Raw genomic sequence first — 22,798 nt, 5'->3', positions numbered from 1 at the left:
GGTCTACCAGCATAGCCAAAAACAAAAGCTGAACTCTAGGTTCAGTAACTGACCCTGTCTCAAAGGGATAAGATAGAACAGGTCATCGGCCATCTTCCCCTTGCCCTGCATACACACATGCACGTTCCCCTTCATACACAGGTACACATACATATACCACATGTACATACATGCATGCAAGCAGAGCTACATACAACATATGCACACACACATGGAGAGGGAGAGAGAGAGAGAGAGAGAGAGAGAGAGAGAGAGAATTAAGCCCCACTGGGCATAGTGGTAAATGCCTACAGTTTCAGTACTCTAAGGAATTGTGAGTTTGATGAGATCAACCTTGACTACAGAGCAAGACCTCAGTTTCAAGAAAACAAAGAAAGGAAATGGAAGGAAAATAAATAGATTCAGTGCCTTGTTCACATCTTTTAAATTTTATTTTATTATTAATTAAAATATAATTATAAGCCAGGCGGTGGTGTCGCACACCTTTAATTCCAGCACTCGGGAGGCAGAGGCAGGCAGATCTCTGTGAGTTCGAGGCCAGCCTGGTCTACAAGAGCTAGTTCCAGGACAGGCTCCAAAACCACAGAGAAACCCTGTCTCGAAAACAAAACAAAACAAAACAACAACAACAAAAAAAAACAAATAAAATATAATTATATTGTTTCGCTCTTTTCTCTCCTCCTTCCAATCCTCCTGTGCTCTCCCCTCATTCTGTCTCAATTTATGGTCTCTTTTTCTTTATAATTATTGTTACACACAAACACACACACACAAACAAATATATAAATACAACCTGCTGAGTTCATTCAGTGGTGTGTGTGTGTGTGTGTGTGTGTGTGTGTGTTTAGGGCTGACGATGACGATGGTATTTATAATCAATTAGGGAGCTCTTCCAAGGGAAGACTAATTTTCCTTCCTCAGCAATCATTAATTGCCTGTAGTTCTTCATCTAGATGTGGTTGAGATTCCCCTCTTATACTGGCTAGTTTGTTTTTCTTTTTTTTTTTTTTTTTAATCAACTTGACACAAACTAGCGTCATTTTGGAAGAGGGGCCTAAGTTGAGAAAATGTCCCTATCAGACTGGCCTATTCGCAAAACTGTGACACATTTTCTTGATTGGTAGTGTGGAAGGACCTAGAGCAGTGTGGGCACTGCTACCCCTGGGCTGGTGATTCTGGTGCTGTAGAAATAAGCAGGCAGAGCAAATCACGAGGAGCAAGTTAGTAAGCAGCATTCCTCCACGGCCTTTGCATCAGCTTCTGCTTCTGGGCTCCTGCCCTGACTCCTTTCAATGATGGACTATGACGTGGAAATGTAAGCAGAGTAAACCCTCTCCCTGATGAGCTGCTCTGAGTCCCGGAGTTTTCATTACAGCAACAGAAGTTCTAACTAAGCCAACCATCCACACTGGCAAGCCAATGGGTACTGCCATTGTTCAGGCCTTGTTTTAGCAGCCGTATTTTATAATTTTATAGATTTCATGGTCAGAGCTTCCCTGCCATATCTAGGAGACACAACTGCAGCAGACTTCCTGGTCCTCTGGGTCTTACAGTCTATCTTTCTCCCCCTCTTCCTTGATGTTCCCTGAGCCTTAGAACTGTATGTGGAACAAGTGGGGCTGGAAACTCCATGGTCAGTTTTCTGCATTTTAACCAGTTGTGACTTTGTGTGGTGGTCTGTAAAAATAAACTTCTTTGATGACAACAGGTGAGAGATACACTTCTCTGTGGTTATAAAGATGAATATTTAATGCAGGTAGTAACTGCGCTGGTTTAGAAAAATGCAGTTATGGGTTCTTTTATAAGATCTATGACCTCACCAGCTGCAGGCGTTGGAGAGGGCTTCCGTGACTTCCTTTCTATTGGTCAAGCCTTCAGTTTAGTTAGACAGCTGTTAGTTGCCACCAAAAATGGTGCTGCTACTGTCCCTTTAGGGACACCTTGCCTGTTGGCCATGGTTGCGGTTCATAGGTACCACAGTTGGGTGGGACTATTGACTGTTTCCTCCCTGGTCAGCCTGAATAACGCTTTCTAGTACTGTGACAGTTCGTCCTTAGGGCAGAGGCTTTGGGTCAGATCCAGCTCAGTTCTTCTGAGACCCATGTTCAAATGGCATGATGTCTTCAGCAGTAGGGATCTACCTTCAACTTCTGGGAGATAAATAGTCTATGCTATTTTGGGAGTCTCTGGAACTTCCCTGACCAACAATTCAAAAGGAGGAACTCCTACTGGGGTTTTTGTTAGGTAACCTAGGGCTCTTAGGGGTAGTATTAGCAGTCTAAGTAGCATAACTTCATTTAACTAGTGTGTAATTTTAGGTAAATGTAAAATAATGTGAATTCCTATGTTTCTGTTCAAACATCCTTAGTGTCTATGGCCATACTACCCAGCATGCCCACAATTTTAAGTTATAGGGCCTTAGGTTTAATACTTGATGGGACGATGGGAGCACAGAAATAGTCACTCCTGGGGAACCAGGAGAAGGACATTTTCAAAAGCAGACAAAAGCTGGGTCTTCTGAGATATAGTAAGTATTAGTGATGTCAAAGTCTTAGCCAGGTTACCTTACAGTTATTTTTAGTATTAATTCATGTGTGTTTTTTACTCTTGTTCTATATAACACAATTTCTCAAAGGAAAATGGTTGTTTTTTTTTTTAAACTTGAGTAAATGTATTATGTTTCTCTTTCTTTCATCCAACATGTTCCTAGATGCACAGCTTGTAGCTCAGTGATCGTATTCGGGGGGGGGGGGCAGAGAATGTGTGTGTACAGTCAGGAATGTGCACCCATGGGAGTGCCTGCCAGTCAAGTATCACTGAACTCCAGGATTAGAAGAAACCTTAGAAAATTTTTAGTTAGCTAAAGGTCTTCATGTTACAAAGAGAAAATTGAGAGTTAACTTGCAATCTTAGGATCTTCCTACCAAGCTACATCACTTTCTTAACACAGGAGACAGTAATCATATCAACAAGAAATATGTACTTCAAAGATTCAATTATTTTAATGCTTGTTTTAGTCTTAGAAGACTTGACTGCCTCTAAGCTGAAAATAAATTATCTTATGTAATGTGGCATCTACACATAAGCAGCATTTTATCATCATCCTGTGATATCAAGATGCTTAGAGAAGAGGTTGTTGCAGTGTAAAATGGAATTTTACTGACAACTACTAAATTTTCTTCCCTGCTTAATAATTTAAAACCATATATAACAAAGTGAATTTAATGACACAGTGTGTCTTCTGGGTATGGGAAAAATGTTTCTCCTTTTCTAAACCCATCAAATGTAATTGAAGATTAATAATAAATACTATGTGTTGTAAAAATTGGCTTATTTCACTATTGGAAGGCTCGGTCTCTCGCTGTCTATGACGATGCAGTTTATTACCTAGACAAAAAAAATAGAATGCCTACAGACAGAACCAGCTACATAATTTGCAGGACCCACTGAGAAATGAAGATAAAAGCACCTTGCTTCAAAAGCAGGCAAGAGCCAGGTGTGGAGGTCCATGTTGCTAATCCCAGCACTCCAGTGATACAGGCTGGCCAATCTCTGAATTCACGGCCAGCCTGGTCAACAAAGAGAGTTCCAGGCAAGCCGGGGCTACATAGCAAAATCCTGAATAAAGATAAAATAAAAGGGGGGAGGGGAGTAGCGGGGAGCTGAGTATAGTGCACTTTAATTGGGGAGACCGACACGGGGCTCTCACAAACTTGAGGTCATCTTGGACAATTTAGCGAGTCTGTTTCAAAATGATAATTAAGAATTGGGAAAGTGTTCACCTTCAAGCTTAAGGACCTGAATCTGATCCACAGAACATAAATTTTAAAAGAGAGAGAGAGAGAGAGAGAGAGAGAGAGAGAGAGAGAGAGAGAGAGAGATAGATAGAAAGATAGATAGATAGATAGAAAGAAAGAAAGAAAGGAAGGAACCAGGAGTGGTATGGCAATAGACTGTTATGAGAGTCTCTCTTACATTCTAAGAGAGTGGAACTTTTGGTGGACCTCACAGCCAGGGTTAATAATACACCTTGAGATCACCTAAGCTTGAGACTGTTTTTTTTTAATTTATTTATTTATTTATTGTTGAGACTGTTATCCTGCTGTGTACACAGCCTGTTTGTTTAGCCTGTCTTCCAGAGAACAGAACAATGTAACAACTAACCTGATTTGCCTTGGTTCCCCGTCCCCCCCACCCCAAGCTTTTACAACCTAAGCTAAGACATAGTTTTAATCTTAAATCGTGTACTCTTCCATATGCCTGACCCATGAGCAGTGTATGTGTGGATGTATGTATGTTATGATAATAAAGCTGAAAACAGCAAATCAGATAAAGGCAAAACAAAAATCCATAAAAACTGAAAGCAACGTAGGGATGTTGCCTGACAGTGTTTGTTTGTTTGTGATCAGCGGTTTGTCAGTTGGAGTTGGTAAAGTCAGCAAAAGCTCTTGAAAAACTGTTAATGATTTCCGTGAAGTATTGTCCCTTGTCCCTTCCCAATGTGCTGCTTTCTGTGCCGTTCAATAGATACAGAGCAGTGACCTTTGCTTGGGACACAGCATGAAAACTGATAGATTCACAAGACAGCCTTTAGGTAAGCATGGAAAAGTAGATTCAGACTCGTAGAACAGACTGTTTACAGCTAGATCAGAACCCATAAGCTACAGAGAGAAGGAAGACACAGAGAGAGAAACAGAGAATTCTAACTCAGGTTTGCCTTTGGTCAGACTACTCCAGGGGGAAGCACTTTGATCTTTCTTTCTTTCTTTCTTTTTTGTTTTTCTATTTCTTTTTTTTTTTCAAGGCAGGATTTCTCTGTGTAATAGTTCTGATTGTTCTGGAACTTGCTCTGTAGCCCAGGCTGGCCTTGAACTCAGTGATACGCCTGCCTCTGCCTCCTGAGGGCTAAGATTAAAGGTGGGTGTCACCATAACCCAGCTTGAACCTAGCTTGAATTATTCCTTACAGTTGTATGTGTATGTGTATGTATGTATGCGTTCTCACATGCACACATCAGCACTTTTTAAAAAATATTTATTTATTATGTATATAATATTCTGCCTGTGTATATGCCTGCGGGCCAGAAGAGGGCCCAGACCTCATTACAGATGATTGTGAGCCCCCATGTGGTTGCTGGGAATTGAACTCAGGACCTTTGGAATAGCAGGCTTAACCGCTGAGGCATCTCTCCTTGATTTATTCCTTTAAGTCAACAAAGATGCGTGTTAGTTAATCACTAACTCAGAATTATTTAATTAATTAAATACAGTTAATGTATTTAAACCGATGTGGTGTGGTTGTAAATACCTCTTAGTCCAATGCTAGGCCGGTGAAGACAGACAAATGCTCAATGGCCAGACAGACTAACTTACTTAATGAATTTCAAGTCAGTGAGAGGCTGTGTCTCAAAAAAAAAAAAAAAAAGGTGGTGCTCTGACCTCTAAACACTAGCATTTTCACAGGCATGAACATGCACATACGTGCAATAAATACACACTCAAAAGCAAATAAATAAATAAATAATATAAAAGGCTAGAGTGTAGCTCAGAGGCTGGCATGTTTGAGGCCCTGAAATGGAGTTCTACAATGGTAACCTGACCGGATATAGAATCATCCAGCAGGCACACCATTGAGCATCTATAACGTTTCCAGAGAAGTCTAACTTAGAAGGAAGGGACAATCCCATGGGTTGACATCCAGGACTGAATAAAAAGAGAAAGGCAAGGAAGTCTGTTAAGTGCCAAGTCGTAGTTAGAGTTACCATTGCTCTGATAGAACACCTTGACCAGAAACAACTTAGGGAGGAAAAAGTTTATTTGGCTTACATTTCCATCATTGAAGGAAGCAAGGACAGGAATTCAAACAGGGCAGGAACCTGGAGACAGGAGCTGATGCAGAGGACACGGAGGGATGCTGCAACTGCCTTGCTCCTGTGGCTTGCTCAGCCTGTTTTGTCTACTTTCTTACAGAACCACAACAGAGGTGGGTCCTCCCAAATCAGTAACTAACGAAATTACCTATGGCCCAGTCTTGTGGAGGCATTTTCTTAAAGTTCCCTCTTCTCAGATGACTTTACATTGTGTCAAGTTGACATAAAACCAGCCAGCACACACCAGCATTCATCTGTTGTGGAATGTTATTTTTAACTGGGCAAAAATATGTTACATTTGTTTCCACTGTGGAATGTTACTTTAACTACGTGAACCCATCTTACATTGTTACTTTAACTACGTGACCCCATCTTACATTGGTTTCTGCCGCCTTTGTTAACAATGTAAAGATCTGTTGCATTTGTTTTGCTACATTTGTTTAATTATGCAAAGATTGTTGCAATTGTTTCATCTTGCCTGCCTAAATCACCTGACTGGTCTAATAAAAAGTTGAATGGACAACAATTAGGCAGAGAAAGGATAGGCAGGGCTGGAAGGCAGAGAGAATAAGTAGGAGGGGAAATCTAGGCTCAAGAGAGAAGAGGAAGGAGAGAACAAGGAAGAAAGTCACACCGGAGGTCAGATGGCAGGTGGTCGCCAGACAGACAGTCACAGAGACACAGGAAAGTAAGATATAAAAGGTAAAAACCCCCGAGGCAAAACACAGATAAAGAAAAGCAAATTAAAATAAGAGATAAACTAAGGTCCAACATTCAAAACTAATAAGTCTCCGTGCCAAAATTTGGGAGCTGATTGGTGGCGCAGAAGAAAGCCTGATACCCTCATCTGTCTCTGCTTCCCCAGTACGGATGCAATGTGGTTAACAGCCCCTCAATCTTGCTGCCTCAGCTACAGCCACTGTTACCACAGCAACAGACTGTACCCTGCAACCATGAGCCAAAATTAACTTTTTCTTTAATAATTTTTCTTTGTCAGGTTTGTTTAACTGCAAACCATTCATTTCTTCCGATCAGACTGGGCATCACTACTGGTTGGAGGAGCACACATTACGGCGGCGAGCACGGAGGTTTCATCACCGAGGTGCAGGTAAGCAAGGCCAGGGCAGCATTCAAGCGAAAATGGTGTCCTTCCATCCCACTAGGCAGATTCTGTGCTACCTCATGTACAGGTGATCAGCCTGCAGGCCGCAGAGCAGCTTGTGAATGAGAGGTTTTGCTTTGCAGGCTGCAGAGTACAAGTGGTCTCTAGACGCTAGAAGCTGAGGTAGTCTTTCCTTTGTTCAGAGCTGTCCTGCAAGCAATCTGTGCCAATTACTGAATGAGCTCAGGGAGGAATCTCTGGCACTGAGGCAGAGGGTGCATTGATGTTCAGGATGAACCTGGAAGTGAAGAGAGAGAAAAGGACCATGGGCATGGTCTGGATACAATAGAGTATACAAAAGGCACTATGGCTGAAGATTTGGAACCTAAGCTGTGCAACCCTGTATGCCAACCTTTGTCAGGAATTTTGTCACAGTAATGAGTGATAAAAGTAAGCCAGATGTCTAGAGTGGAAAACCAACTATTCAACTAACCAAATAGCTGACAACCAACCAACCATAAAACAACCAAACAACCAATCAACAACTAACCAACCAAACAGCCAAAAGCCAACCAAACAGCTTACAACCCATCAAACAACCAGCTAACCAACCAGCCAGCCAACAAGCAAACAGCCAAAAAACAAATACCCAACCAACTAATTAAACAAACCAAACAAACAGCAAACAAACAAAACAAATAACCAACTAACAAGCCAATAAACAATCAACCAAACAACAAACAAAACCAACCAAATAACCAAACAGCCAACAACAGCCAAGCAACTAACAAACAAATAACCAACCAAACCAACCTCTGACCAACTAACTAACCAACCAAAACAAACATGGAGACCATGTAGAGTGTAATTAAAATTACTGATTTTCATTCTCTTGGCCAATCATACTTCGTGTCGTGTTTCCTCCCATGGCCATATTTAGCTGCTGCACAGAATAAAATTTTAGAGGAACCCTAGACCCTACCTGCTGGGCTCAGCAAACTGTACACTCATCATTTACCAAGTGCATATTTTTACCAGCTGTAGGACAAGGATACCTGGCTCTATAACGAAGAGGAAGTTAACCACTTTCCCCATGACCAGCCCACCCCAAGACACCAAAAGCATGCACCAATCGATACCCGCCCTGAAGATTGAAGCCTTTAAGTACTTGAAAGCACTTGGTACCTGGAATCATAGATGGATGAGAGGCTAACCATATACCCAAATACCCACTAAATAAATGTATAGTCCCAGTCAGAGCGGAGATGGATGCCTGTCATCATTCCCTAGCCCAATATACTGAATGTTCCACCTGTTCCACCTAGACCCTTTCCACAATATGCCTGGCTGGTCTCCATTAGAGGTTTAGACAGAACGTATTCTGCTTATCCACGATCTCAGTGCCAGCACTGTCAGAAGTGGTCACAACAACTGGGAGAGCAGCAGCCGTGAGCCCATCTTGGGAAGCAGAGCTCACATGTGAGCCAAGGTTCCAAGCCTCCATCACATCTCCATTGTTCTATAAAATTTTACTTACAAAGCACAAATGCAAAGATAAAGTTAAGATACTTGGGGCTGCAAACATTCAACTCAATAAACAGACTCCTTGAGTTGTCAAAGCGGCTCCACGGGGAAAGGAGCCTGCAGCTAAAACTGACGGCCTGTGTTGGATCCCAGGAATCTACACAGTGGAAGAAGAGAAGTGACTCCTGTTACACACACACAATAGATAAAAATAAAATAAATAAAGCAGAGCACACCTCCTCACGGAGCCTGTGGGACTGACCTGGTCACAGCCACAAAGCTGAGCCTGCCAGAGGAACTACAGTCTCTTGCAGAGCTTGCCAAGATGAAATCACGAACACCTGTGTGTGTGCGTGGGCACATGCCTGTCTCCAGGTTGACGTTATTTTTAGGTAAAAATCCAATGGCTTTGCAGGACTCATGTCAAGTTATGGTGCCAAGGAGCAAGATAATAAAAGTAATTCTTCCAGATAGATTATGAATCTTTGATCAATAAACAGATGGGAAAGCATTGTGGTAAAGTTTAAAGTATTTGAAGTGACCCTATGAAATTCAATTATAGAATGCGTCTAAGTTTTGGAAGCATCTAGACCTTCAGCGATTGGAATCATCCATTCACTTACTACTCAGAATGCCGTCTCCTTTTCACTCATTTAGAAATACTCCATTGTCCTATCGAGTTCCACCTTTCTGAGGCTGTGTTTGAGCCCCTCTTTTGCCACTGTTGTTTCTCCTCCAATGATCCTTTTCCTGTGTTTCCAAGCCAGAACTCTGTTTCCTTTGAAGCTGGGCAATTGTGGCCTATGTTTGCTATTCCAGAATTCAGGAGACTGAGGCAGGAGGATTGCTGCGAGTTCCAGGTCAGCCTCAGCTACAGTGTAAAATTTTGTTCCAACCAACCCCCTAGAAAAAGAAGACAGAAGGAGGAGAGAAAAAGAGATGACTCAGCGGCTAAGCTGCCTTTCATCGGACCTCGTTCTAGTCCCGCGCGCATATGATGGGTCATAATAGCTTCCGTTCCAGGGCACCTGTCACTTCTTCCTGGCCTCCTCAACTACCACGCGTGTACCAGGATGCCCCAAAATGTATGTAGGTGGAACATTCATATGCAGAAAATAAAATAAGCAAATCTTTAAAGATAGAAAGAGGGAGGAAATGAAGAAAAATTTGACTGACCAAAGAGTGATGACCCATGAAAGACAGAGGCAGGAACATCAAGAGTTCAAGGCCAGTGTCTTAGCTATAGCCAGGGCTGCATGAAAACCTGTGTCACAATAAAGAAGAAACCACATAGGACTGGGTACAGTGGCACACACCTTGAATCCCAGCACCTGGGTGGCAGAAACAGACTGCGCACTGAGTTCTGTGTCAGCCGGGGCTATACAGTGAGACCCTGTCTCAATACAAAACAAAACAAACCACCAAACAAGCAATAGTAGCAAGAACAACAAAAATTAAGGTCTGGGGATGTTGGTCAGTGGTAGTGCACTTGTCTAGTACAGGTAAAGCATTGAGTTTGATGGCTATAGCCACAGAATTAAACAGAAACTCCAAATTCTTTAGTGTCTTCCTTCCTTTTAAAAATTCAATTTATTTCTTCCTTTTATTAAAAATAGATTCTTTTTCTCATATAATATATTCTGATTTTGGTTCCCCCCTCTACTCCTCTAAGTTCCTCCCATCTGAATCCAATCCCTTTCTGTCTCTCATTAGAAAGCAAACGGGCTTCTAAGGAGAAATAATAAAGTCTAATAAGACAAAACAGAAACTAAGACATCAGAGTAGGACAGAACAAAGAGGAACTGGGAAAAGACACATGAGACAGACAGACAGACAGACACAGAGATCCACTCGCTGCACATGTGGGAATCCCCCAAAAACACTAAGCTGGAAGCCATAGTATATACACAAGGGTAAAAGCGAGAAAATATATGAATAAAATTAACTAATAATAAAAATTAAAGAAAAGGAAAAGTCTCAACACTTTGAGACAACAGTTGCTGTTGAGTTTGTTTTTTGTTGGCTGTCTACTGCTGGGAAGGTAACCAGTGAGATTCCCTTGGACTAAACTAAATTTTCATGGTGTTAAATTGCACATTGCTTCTGTGTTAGGGTTAGAGAGGATATGTGTCCATTTTTTCTTTCTGCTCGAGGACTCCAAGTGGTGCAGGCCTGTGCAGGTTCTGCACTTGCTGCCTCAGTGTCTGTGAGTTCTTATGTGCACCGATCCTGTAGATTAGAGGGCTGTGTTCTTCTGCTGTTCTCTATCCGCTTGATCTTACAGCCTTTCTGCCTCCTCTTCTGCAGGGTTCCCTTGATCTTACAGCCTTTCTGCCTCCTCTTCTGCAGGGTTCCCTGATCCCTGTGGGTAGGGATTTGGTGAAGACATCAGCAAATAAAGATTCTTTGATTTCTTCCTTTCCAGTTTGTATCCCTTTGGTCTCCTTCAGTTGACTGTTTCCTCTAGCTAAGACTTCAAGCACTGTATAGAACAGGTATGGAGACAATGAACCACCTTGTCTTGTTCCTGGCTTTAGTGGAAATGCTTTGAGTTTCTCTCTATTCAAGTTGATGTTGGTTATGTGCTTGCTGTAAATTACCTTATGATGTTGATGTGGGTCCCTCAGATCCCTAATCTTTCAAGAACTTTTTTCATGAAGGGGTGTTTCTGATTTCACCTCTTCATGTAAAATGTAATCCTTTGCCTTATGGTTTATATATCTGATCACATTTAAGAAATGGATCTCCAAATTGCTTTTCTCATTAAAAATTTGCTTAAACAAAAGCAGCAACATCTTAATTTGAAACTAGGAATCTGAATCTGTGGTGGCTAATTCTTGTCAATTAGACACAAATCTAAACTCTGCTGGAAAGAGGACCTCTCAGTTGAGGATTTCCTCCATCTCATCAGCCTGTGGAATATTTTCTGAGTTTCGGATTGATGTAAGAAGCCAGCATGCTTTGGTTGGTACCATCCCTGGACAGGAGAGCATAGGCTTTAAAAAAAGGTACCTAAGCAACTTTGGGAAACATGCCAGTAAGCAGCGCTCCTCTGTTGGCTTCTGCTTCAAGCTTCTGCCTGAGGTTCTTGTCCCGGCTTCCCTCAGTGATGACTGTCACTTACATGGTCTTTGTCATAGTAACAGAAAAGCAGACTAGGACAGGCTTCCACATTTGTTTTTCATTTTTTTAAGAACTTGTTTACATGAAAGCAAAATTTCTGTTGAGATTAAGAACCCAAATGGAGGTGAGGCTATCTGTAAGCATAAAAGTCTATTTGTGATCTCGGGCAAAAATGTACTGCAGCAGAAAAGAAAGGGACTGTGATGAATCCCTGTCACCAAAGCAACTTACACTTCCAGATTGCTGTTCATCACCGAAGGAAATCAAGACAAGAACTCAAACAAGGCAGGAACCTGGAGACAGAAACTGATGCAGAGGCCATGGAGAGGTGCTGCTTACTGGCTTGATCATCATGACTTGCTCAGGACCACCAGTCCAGGGATGGCATCACCCACCATAGGCTGGATCCTCCTACATCAATCACTAATTAAGAAAATGTCCTACAGGCTTGCCCACAGCCCAATCTTATGAAGATTTTCTCAACTGAGGCTCCTTCCTCTCACATGACTTTAGTTTGCATCAAATTGACATAAAAGTATTCAGCATAAGACCCAAGCTTTTATGCAAAAGATTGAAACCTTCACCTGTGACTTCTGCCCATTGCCCAGGGTACACACTGACGTCCCAGTGCCTGTCAGCCCCAGTGGCAATGCACTTCTGAAGCTCCTCTTCTACCCTGGCTAGAAACCCTTTGCTTTTGTATTTTATTCTCGAGGTTTTAGTCATTTATTAAAGAACCCATCTAACCTCAATAAGAATGTCTCTGAGAGAAGAAAGGCTCCTCTGAATTTCTCCCTTCTTGACTTGATATTTACACATTCAAAGGAGATGTCTCAGGAAATCAGTCACCAACCCAGAAAGAACGTGCATTTGCCAGGCCTGGTAACACATGTGTTAATCACAGCACTTGAGAGTCAGAGGCAAGTGGAATTCTGTGAGTTCAAGGCTAACCTGGTCTACAGAGCTAGTTCCAGGCTAGCCAGGGCTGTTACACAGAGAAACGCTGTGTCAAAAAACCAAAAGGAAAAAAAAAATGTGCATTTCTGTCACTTTATGGTTTCCGACTTAAGGAATCCCTTGCTTACAAAATAAGTTCTTTTAGCTAGTCTGACACCCCAATCGTTTTTGATAGAGCTGCCTTGGGAGGCTTCCTTTATTGCCCTACATCAGCCTGGAAGAACAAATCAAAACATACTCAAATCCCTTCCAAAGGAAAAGTACCTTTCAAAGGTTTACAAGCCACACAGAACATTTGTAAGGGAGCCAAGGACGGACTATAAACCACACCCATCCTCACACAGCACCCTTGAGGCTTCCTTCAGTTTTTCTTTCCCTGGCTCCAGCAGAGGGTGGGGCAGGTAGACAGGTTCAACAATTTCCCACAGAGGGAGACTCTTGAATTCTACTCTATCCAAGACACCCCTGTTCTCTCCTGTCTTAGCTGCAAACTATAGTTCCAGCTTAGGCTTCTGACCTGGGACCTCTCCATCAGCATATCAGCCCACATGGTCCTAAAAATAGGGGATTTTTGAACATAATACCATATAAGTTTGGTCTGGCCAGAAGTGGCGGCACATGCCTGTAGTTATGGCATTCTGGAAGCCCAAGAAATGATTGCTGTGAGCTCAAAGCCAGCATGGGATAGCACAGCATAACCTTGTTGAGAAACAGATACGAAACAGAGAGAGAAAGAGAGGGAAGGAGGGGTGATGGGAAGAAGGAAGGAAGGAAAAAAGAAAGAAAGAAAGGAAGGAAGGAAGGAAGAAAGAAAGAAAGAAAGAAAGAAAGAAAGAAAGAAAGAAAGGAGACAGAGAGAAAGAGGGGAGACTGGTTATAATTGAGTGATAGAGCATTTGTTTAAAATGTTTGAGACCCTGTGTTCTGTCTCCCCTCATCTACTACACACTCACACACTCACACACTCACATGCATACCCTCTCTCTCTCTCTCTCCCTCCCTTCCTCTCTCTCTCTCTCTCTCTCTCTCTCTCTCTCTCTCTCTCTCTCTCATTCTTCCTCTCCCCTTCAAGTCTGTGCATATATAAGATATGGCTGAAGACTGAAAAAGGAATGAAATGACCTAAGTATTATGATATATAAGAAACATGGACGCTTAGGTGATAAAATGTAGCATTAGCTTAAACTAGAGTTGTTTTCAGTGGTAGGGGTTTTTTTGTTTTTTGGGTTCTTTTTTTTTTTTTTTTGATTGCATAAAAGAGAAACTGAAAGTAACAAGAAACAGAGAGCTGGGTATTAGAGCAAGTGCCTATAGTCCCAACACTTGAAAGACAGAAGCAAAAGGAGCTCAAATTCAAATAGGAAGACCTTGCCCAAAATAAATAAATACTATATTTAGAAGACAGAAAGAATAGAGAACTCATAACTCCTGCAATAATTTGCATTGTTTAATTAGTCCGTTCACTTTAGTCTTTATCCAGATAAGACACTACAACAAATAAATATAAAATTCTAACCATACACACATTAATTGTTGAATGTGTATTATGTACCAACAGCATGCCAGATGCTTAGAATACATGAGTGAAGAAAACAAAGACTATTTGTAATGGTCAGACATTTCCATACCACAAACACCGGACAGGAGCAAACAGATCAGCTATGTCAGGATGTTACCAGCATCCAGCTTTCTCAGGTTCCTCCCCCCCCCCCCAAAGATGATGCCCACAAATAAACAAAAAGCAGTCTTCAGAATCTGCCACCCTAATTCCTTTAACCTGTTGTGCCTAACCTCCTGCCTTTTTATTATAAAAAAAGAGATGGGAATGTAATGGTCTGTCCTGTCCCTTTAAGAGACAAGCCATACCCACTCCCTCCCCCAGGCAAGCTGATCTTCAGCTTCCAGCCTGAGTCCCTAACCTTTCCATCTCTGGAAGCTTCTGTTTCTCCCTTCTCCCCTTACCCCCTCTCTGTCTCTGTCTCTGTCTCTCTGTCTTTCTCTGTTCTTCCCCTTTCTTCCCTTCCTTTCCATAACCCACTAAATAAATATCCAACTTCACTTTGCATGGTGTGCCTGTCCCTCTCTGTCTCTCACCTGCCACATGGCTTCTTGCCTGGGACCTGGCTGCCTGCCTATGCTCTAGGACCTGCATTGTTGTCTGTCTCATGGCCCGCTGCCCGCTGCAGCCACTTAGAGATCCACAGCATTTTATTTAAACCATAACACTACTGGCCCTTGAGGGTGTATTTTAGTGGAGGAGACAGCCTTACCCAAAGTGGAATAAGTAAGCCATCTAGTTATGCTGTGGGGAAAACAGGTACAGCAGGGAGGACTCAGGATCCTGGGCTGTGGCAGGGGTATGTGTGTTTTCAAATAGGACTCACTGAGAAAGCAACATCTGAGCAGAGACTTCATTGGCGAGACCATTAGCTAAGCCTGTTTCTTGGGCAAGGTCAGAGCAGAGAGCAAAGGCCTGAGAACTGCCTATACCTGGTATTGTTCAGAAAGGATTATGAGGTTAGGTGGAAGGAGTGAGACCAAAGGATTCCAGTATTTCTATCTGAGCAAAGCAGGAAGCCATTGAGGAATGGAAGGCGAGGAGGGGCGGGAGGTGACAAACGATAGGAGGTGCCTTCAGGGGCAGCATCGAGAAGATACTGCTGGTGCACACAGTTCATCCCAGCACTTGAGAAGCAGAGGCACGTGGGTCTTTGGGGGTGATTTGGGGGCTAGTCTGGTCTATACAGTGAGTTCTGGGAAGGCCAGGGCTACACGGTGAGCCTCTTATAAAAACTTACCCACAAAAGGGAAGTACTGGCTGGAGCAAGTCTAGAAGGGAGTGACAGAGGTTACTAAAGCCATTCTGTCCAAAGACTGTTGGGGCTTTAACCAGGGTGGCACTACAGGGGCGAAAAGAAGAAGTCAGATTCCAGATCTGTTTGTGGGTAAGAAAAGAAGAACCAAGGGGAACTTTAAGGTGCGGGGCTTCCACATAACTGAGGAGGTCAGAGAAAGGGTTGCCCATGGTTACTGGGAAATCCTCACTCCAGAAGCGGCATGAACGCTGATGCGGGCTCTCTGAGTGCGGTGGAGCTCTTCTTGGCTCTTGGTGGGCTTAACTCTAGGAACTAGGGTGCCAGGCAAGCACAGTCACCAAAGTACTCTGAACCGGTGGCTTCCAGGTTCCTTGTCTCATGCCCAAGAAGAATAAAGAAAGGCAGACAAGGAATGAGCAAAACTGAGGGAGACGTTAGAGAGATGCAAGAAAGAAGGCCAAGCTCCACGAGCGACGCAGCGCCAACCACCCACCCTCCTCAGCTGTCTTTCCCGGGTTTTATGGTGGGAACAAAGTAGAGACTGGGGTAATCTATAGTAGGATTGCTCGTGTTTCAGGCCCAGCCAGTAAGGAGTCCATAAGCCTCAGCGTTCTCTCAGCACTACCAGAGGGTTACTCACCCACTCAAGGAAGAGGTCACAAGTGCAAAATGGCTAGCACATGATCCTCCTTGGGCTCCGTCCTTAACTGCCTAAGGGGAGCTAGCTCCTGCCTCAACTCCAGAGAAGTAAGAGTTTACAAGAGATTGTATAACTAAACAGAAAATCCCTTTGAATGTCGCTGCCTGCTATAAGTGTGTATGTGTGTATATCTGTTTTGTTTTGTTTTTATCCTTTGTTTTGTTGCTGTTGTTTGTTTGTTTGGAAACAGTCCATAGGCCAGGCTGGCTTTTGGCTTACTACTTAGGAACAGATGGCATTTAAACTTCTGAATCTTCTGATTTCCTGTCCTAAATGATGCTGAGATTATCTTTTTCTTGTTTTGTTTTGTTTTGTTGTGTTTGAGATAGGGTTTTGCTGTGTAACAGCCCTGGCTGTCCTGGAACTTGCTTTGTAGACCAGGCTGGCCTTGATCTCACAGAGATCCTCCTGCCTCTACCTCCCAAATGCTGGGATTAAAGGTATATGGCACCACCACCAACCAGCAATTTTGCGGTGGTGGCGCACGCCTTTAATCCCAGCACTTGGGAGGCAGAGGCAGGCAGATCTCTGTGAGTTCGAGACCAGCCTGGTCTACAGAGCGAGTTCCAGGACAGGCTCCAAAACCACAGAGAAACCCTGTCTCGAAAAACCAAAAATAAAATAAAAAAGGAGATTTAGCTCACACCTGTAAACACAGAATTTGGGATGCTGAAGCAGGAGGATTACGGGGAGTTTGATGTTAGCTTGGGTTACAAATCAGCTTGGGTTACAGAATAAGACCTTGTCTCAAAACAAAACAAAAACAAAAAAACTAAAAGTGGGGGTGGGGGGGCAAGATGAACTGCTCAGTGGGTAAAAGTGCTTGTCACCCTTTTTCTATCTAACAACCCTTTCTTTCTATCTCCAGAACTCAAAGAAAGGTGGAGGAAGTGAGCCAACTCCACGAAGTCATCTTCCAACTTCCTCATGGACACTCTGATGACACACATCCATAAATACACAGCAGCAATAAATAACTAATTTAAATAAGAAGAAGATGAAGGAGGAGGGAAAACTTGCACAGTGATTTTCAAGAGTTAAGACATCCCCGCTGCCTCGAGGCAGGCCATTGCCCACCACCAACAGGAGGTCACTGAGACTAAAGCAGCCATAAAACCAAGCCTGCCTGGATGCCTGGACCCACTGTGTTTTCTTTCCTATTTTCCCCTCTCAGTGCTGGGAATGGAAATCGGGGTGTCTGGTCCCTAAGCAAGTGCTCAAGCCCAGCCCTAGGATCTGAAGCAGTTCTGCTCCTGTATTACTAAGAAGAACACGTTTGTCCTAAATGCCTGGCTCTCCCTCGCTGCGAATGCTCCAGTTTCCATCCCCCCACGGCAAGCCTGCTTTATCTTTTAAGAACTGAGTTCCATGCAAGATTGCATTTAAAAATAAAAACAGTTTTAGGAAAAGGGGAAAAGGCTCATCCAAAGAAAATGACAACTTCTATTCGGAGCCCAAATCCCCATCGACCTCAGGACTGTTTATGTTGTAGTATTTTCAGGGGTTCACAATGGCTCTCCGCTTAGCCAGCTATGGGCACGCTCATAAACTTTGTCCCAGCTGGGGTGGTGGCACATGCTTTTAATCCCAACGCTTGAGGGAGGCAGAGGCAGGCAGAGCTCTGTGAGTCTGAGGCCAACCGGCCAACCTGTTCTACAGAGTGAGTTCCAGGACAGCCAAGGCTATACAAAGAAACCCTGTCTCAAAAAAAAAAAAAAAAAAAAAAAAAAAAAAAAAAAAAAAAAAAAAAAAAAAAAAAAAAAAAAAAAAAAAAAATGAAGAAAAAAACTAATAAATAAATAGATAACAAACTTTCTCCTATAAAAATCAACTTTTAGCAAATAGCCCAACAAAGTCAGTTTAGCCAGAACCCTTTGTCTTTGGCATATGGTTATCGTTAGCACCTGATTGGCTTTCTCACCTGCCATTGTCCCTTAGGCAGTCTTCAGCAAGAATGCAGCTGGGTCAGTATAGCCCGAGACCTCCCTTATCCCTGAGGTTTTCTCTTAGGAATCTTCCATCCTCTGCCCTCCACCGCACTCTACATTGCCACTGGTTCAGGCTGTAGGTTTGGAACTATGCCCCTGCCCGTCCTCTCTGCTGCAAAGTGCCACTGCAGGGGACCTTATCACCTCGGGTGACTGACAGCCCGAATAAAGTCTGCCTCACCATGCTGCAGTAAAATGCAGTATTTGGGGCTGGCCAAGTGGCTCTGCTGGTAAAGACTCTTGTCAGGAGGACTGACAACCAGAGTTCAAGCCTCCCTGGAAATCCAAACAGTAGAAGGAAAATTACTCCTACAAGTTGACCTCCACATGTGCCTTGTAGCGTGCATACCCCCTCCCCCAGGAGATGTGTGTGTGTGTGTGTGTGTGTGTGTGTGTGTGTGTGTGTGTGTTGGATTTTTGAGACAGAGTTTCTCTGCATACCAGCACTTGGCTGTCCTAGAATGCTCTTTGCAGACCAGGCTGGCCTCAAACTCACAGAGATCTCCCTGCCTCTGCCTCCCAAGTGCACTACTACCACCTGGCTATATTTTTTAAGTATTGATTTTTTTTTTTCTGTTACTGAATTACCCATGAGATTTTTTTGCTTGTTTGTTTGTTGTTTTTAATGGAATTCTTATTCAGTGGCTTGCAACATTTCCAGTAAAATCTTTGGTGCCAAGGCAGCTGAGAGTTCTCAGTCAATTTGGAGTAGTAGGAAGCTGAGGGTTCTCCAAGGTTCTCAGAAATCTATTAGCTTTTCTGTCTACCCCAAAAGAGTTTTGTTACCTGGGCTAGCTCAGGACCCAAAGTTTCACTCTGTAGCTCATGCTGGCCTTGCTCACCCCTCTTCCTCAGCCTCCCGTTATGAGTAGGATTATGAGTGTGAGCCATTACTTCCAACCAATTGTACGTATGCATGTGTGTGTATGTATGTATGTGTGTGTGTGTATGTGTACACATATGTGTGCTTGTGGAGGCTAGAGGCATTGGATACCCCTGGAGTTATAGTCGCAGCCACTTGTGAGCTACCTGGTATGGATTCTGGGAATGGAATTTGGGTCCTCTGCAAGAGCAGCAGACGCTCTTAACCACTGAGCCATCTGAACAGCTGTTCTAATGAAGTATTTTCCCCCAATGAATCGATGTCAGTCAAACTTCTAGACTTCATTGCACCCCCGCTCTGAAGTCTCAGGCTTTCTTCACATCTGTTTGCCTCTTCGTCTATCTCTCTTTCTCTAACTAATATTTAAACTTTGGGGCATTTAAGAAAGCTTCATGTATAGCAAACTTTGTGCCTTGGCCAGTCCATCTTGGCAAGAACCAACTAGAGAGGGTTTGTAAAATTTGCCATGAGGGAATTATTTAAAGGTGGCTAGGGTAACAGGCTCCCCTAAATTTAGCATCTTTAATGAACATCTCCACATTATGCCCTTCCCACCCTTTGTGTAAAATCTCATTTCATATTTGAGATTATTTTTTTCCTATGTTAGAACTTTCAGACAGGTCCTCTCTCAGAGGAGAGACTGCCCACCCGACTTCCCCTGAGTCTTTAAACAAGTCCATTCATTTATCCACAACTGCCTTAAGGCAGGGCTCAGCCAACTTGTATTGCAAAGGTCTAGGTAGCCATTTTGGTCTGTAGTTTCTTTGTTGCAATTACCCAGCTATGACCTTGTACTAGGTAAGTAGCCTTAGACAACATGCAAATACATAGACATGTTGATGATTAAAGCAGTGGTTCCCAACCTTCCTAATGCTGTGATTGACCCTTTAATATAGTTTCTCATGTTGTGGTGATCCCCATAAAATTATCTACTCTATGGTTATAATTTCAATAGTGTTATGAATCATAACGGAAATATCTGACATGCAGAATATCTGTCAGGCAACCTCTCTGTGAGAGGGTCGTCAACCTCTAGAGGATTTGAAACCCACAGGTTGAGAACCGCTGTGTTGAAGTTTCTTCATTTGTAGGCCAAGGAGACGCTCCAAGCCTAATGACGAGAATTTCACCCCGGGGACTCAGGTCATAGAAGAGTTGACTCTTGCATTGACAAGTTGTTCCCTCACCTTCTATACTTGTGCTGTGGCACATGCCTCCCCACCCCCACCCCAAGGCACATTTGAAACAGATGTAAAAACATTTGTAATTTAATTTACAGGAAACGGGCTGGGTGTAACCATTAGGGCATCTGTAAGTACTCAGATGTACAGCGGACCGATGACAGCTCCTGGTGGAGCGTGAGCCCAGTCAGGTACAGACTTGTGATTGCCAGCAAACCGGGCAGAAATGGAAGGCCGATGCTGTCATCTGGGGCAGCTTCCGTAGGTCACATGGAAGCAGATGAGTGAGCAAAGGAACTGTCTGCGAGAGGGAAGCAAGCTCACAAAGAAGTGCCGAGACCAACCTGATGAGGAGAGAGAAGAGAGAGAGGCAAGTTCCTGCAACTCTGGCTGAGCGTCCCAGGGCTGGCGCTCACATAATCCCTGCCTATTTTTGTATTAGGTATCTCTTACGGAGCCAATTGGCTTGCTCTCTGTTTCTTGTCATCCGATAACTTGAGCAACCTTTTCTATGCAACTTTGCAAATGACTCCGCGGTCAGTAGCCTTGTGTCCACACCGCTGGGACATAAGGTGACCATGCTAGGTGTGGCTCCTTTCTTGCTTCTGTTTCATAGCCCCCACCCCACCCCACTTTGCCCCCATTTGTTTCCAGTGGTTCTTTCTTTTTCTCTTTTTGATTCTTTAAGACGCATATTTGGAGATTTAATTAAAAGATAATTTTGTATATGCTTAAGCAATGAAAGTTAGGAGAAAAAGAGATGTTGGATGAAAGCAAGACAGGGCTCAAGAGATGGCTCAGCAATTAAGAGGACTGACTGCTCTCCCAAGGAACCTAACGGTGGCTCACAGCTGTCTGAAACTCCAGTTCCTGAGCTCCAATGCCCATTTCTATTCCCTGTGGACCCAGGTATTCACACAGTGCACAGACATATACAAATGCAAAACACCCACTTGCATTAGATTAAAAAGTAAAAAAAAAAAAAACAAAAAACAAAAAAAAAACGCGTGTCCGCATGGGCTCCTCAGGGGGCAGAGACCTCTGGTGTCTGTCTCTGTCTCTGAATGTGCTTCATTTTACGTTACTCCAGCTGCTACAGATTTGCTTTCCTGTCCTCTTGTCTTTTATTCTGGATTTTTTTTTTTAATGCAAGACCAGGCAGGTCTCAATTTCTCTCTCTCTCTCTCTCTCTCTCTCTCTCTCTCTCTCTCTCTCTCTTTNGCACTTGGGAGGCAGAGGCAGGCAGATCTCTGTGAGTTCGAGACCAGCCTGGTCTACAGAGCGAGTTCCAGGACAGGCTCCAAAACCACAGAGAAACCCTGTCTCGAAAAACCAAAAATAAAATAAAAAAGGAGATTTAGCTCACACCTGTAAACACAGAATTTGGGATGCTGAAGCAGGAGGATTACGGGGAGTTTGATGTTAGCTTGGGTTACAAATCAGCTTGGGTTACAGAATAAGACCTTGTCTCAAAACAAAACAAAAACAAAAAAACTAAAAGTGGGGGTGGGGGGGCAAGATGAACTGCTCAGTGGGTAAAAGTGCTTGTCACCCTTTTTCTATCTAACAACCCTTTCTTTCTATCTCCAGAACTCAAAGAAAGGTGGAGGAAGTGAGCCAACTCCACGAAGTCATCTTCCAACTTCCTCATGGACACTCTGATGACACACATCCATAAATACACAGCAGCAATAAATAACTAATTTAAATAAGAAGAAGATGAAGGAGGAGGGAAAACTTGCACAGTGATTTTCAAGAGTTAAGACATCCCCGCTGCCTCGAGGCAGGCCATTGCCCACCACCAACAGGAGGTCACTGAGACTAAAGCAGCCATAAAACCAAGCCTGCCTGGATGCCTGGACCCACTGTGTTTTCTTTCCTATTTTCCCCTCTCAGTGCTGGGAATGGAAATCGGGGTGTCTGGTCCCTAAGCAAGTGCTCAAGCCCAGCCCTAGGATCTGAAGCAGTTCTGCTCCTGTATTACTAAGAAGAACACGTTTGTCCTAAATGCCTGGCTCTCCCTCGCTGCGAATGCTCCAGTTTCCATCCCCCCACGGCAAGCCTGCTTTATCTTTTAAGAACTGAGTTCCATGCAAGATTGCATTTAAAAATAAAAACAGTTTTAGGAAAAGGGGAAAAGGCTCATCCAAAGAAAATGACAACTTCTATTCGGAGCCCAAATCCCCATCGACCTCAGGACTGTTTATGTTGTAGTATTTTCAGGGGTTCACAATGGCTCTCCGCTTAGCCAGCTATGGGCACGCTCATAAACTTTGTCCCAGCTGGGGTGGTGGCACATGCTTTTAATCCCAACGCTTGAGGGAGGCAGAGGCAGGCAGAGCTCTGTGAGTCTGAGGCCAACCGGCCAACCTGTTCTACAGAGTGAGTTCCAGGACAGCCAAGGCTATACAAAGAAACCCTGTCTCAAAAAAAAAAAAAAAAAAAAAAAAAAAAAAAAAAAAAAAAAAAAAAAAAAAAAAAAAAAAAAAAAAAAAAAATGAAGAAAAAAACTAATAAATAAATAGATAACAAACTTTCTCCTATAAAAATCAACTTTTAGCAAATAGCCCAACAAAGTCAGTTTAGCCAGAACCCTTTGTCTTTGGCATATGGTTATCGTTAGCACCTGATTGGCTTTCTCACCTGCCATTGTCC

General features: G+C 43.2%; 1 long non-coding RNA gene across 2 annotated transcripts; it reads left to right on the top strand.

Moving 5' to 3' along the window:
- Positions 1–5,903: 5,903 nt before the first annotated feature.
- On the top strand, positions 5,904–22,456 carry LOC126504106 (uncharacterized). Of its 2 annotated transcripts, none has more exons than XR_007592503.1 (3): positions 5,904–5,982; positions 6,905–6,977; positions 21,734–22,456. It is a non-coding gene; the product is annotated as an uncharacterized lncRNA (long non-coding RNA). The 2 variants fall into 2 exon arrangements; XR_007592502.1 differs by lacking the exon at positions 21,734–22,456 and adding an exon at positions 16,960–17,646.
- The last annotated feature ends 342 nt before the right edge of the window (positions 22,457–22,798 follow it).

This window comes from Alexandromys fortis, unplaced genomic scaffold (assembly GCF_014885135.2).
Source record: "Alexandromys fortis isolate MF-2015 unplaced genomic scaffold, M_Fortis_MF-2015_v1.1 scaffold_42, whole genome shotgun sequence".
Lineage (NCBI taxonomy): Eukaryota > Metazoa > Chordata > Mammalia > Rodentia > Cricetidae > Alexandromys > Alexandromys fortis.
Note: the sequence above shows the minus strand (reverse complement) of the source record. Positions and strands in the feature narration are given on the sequence as shown.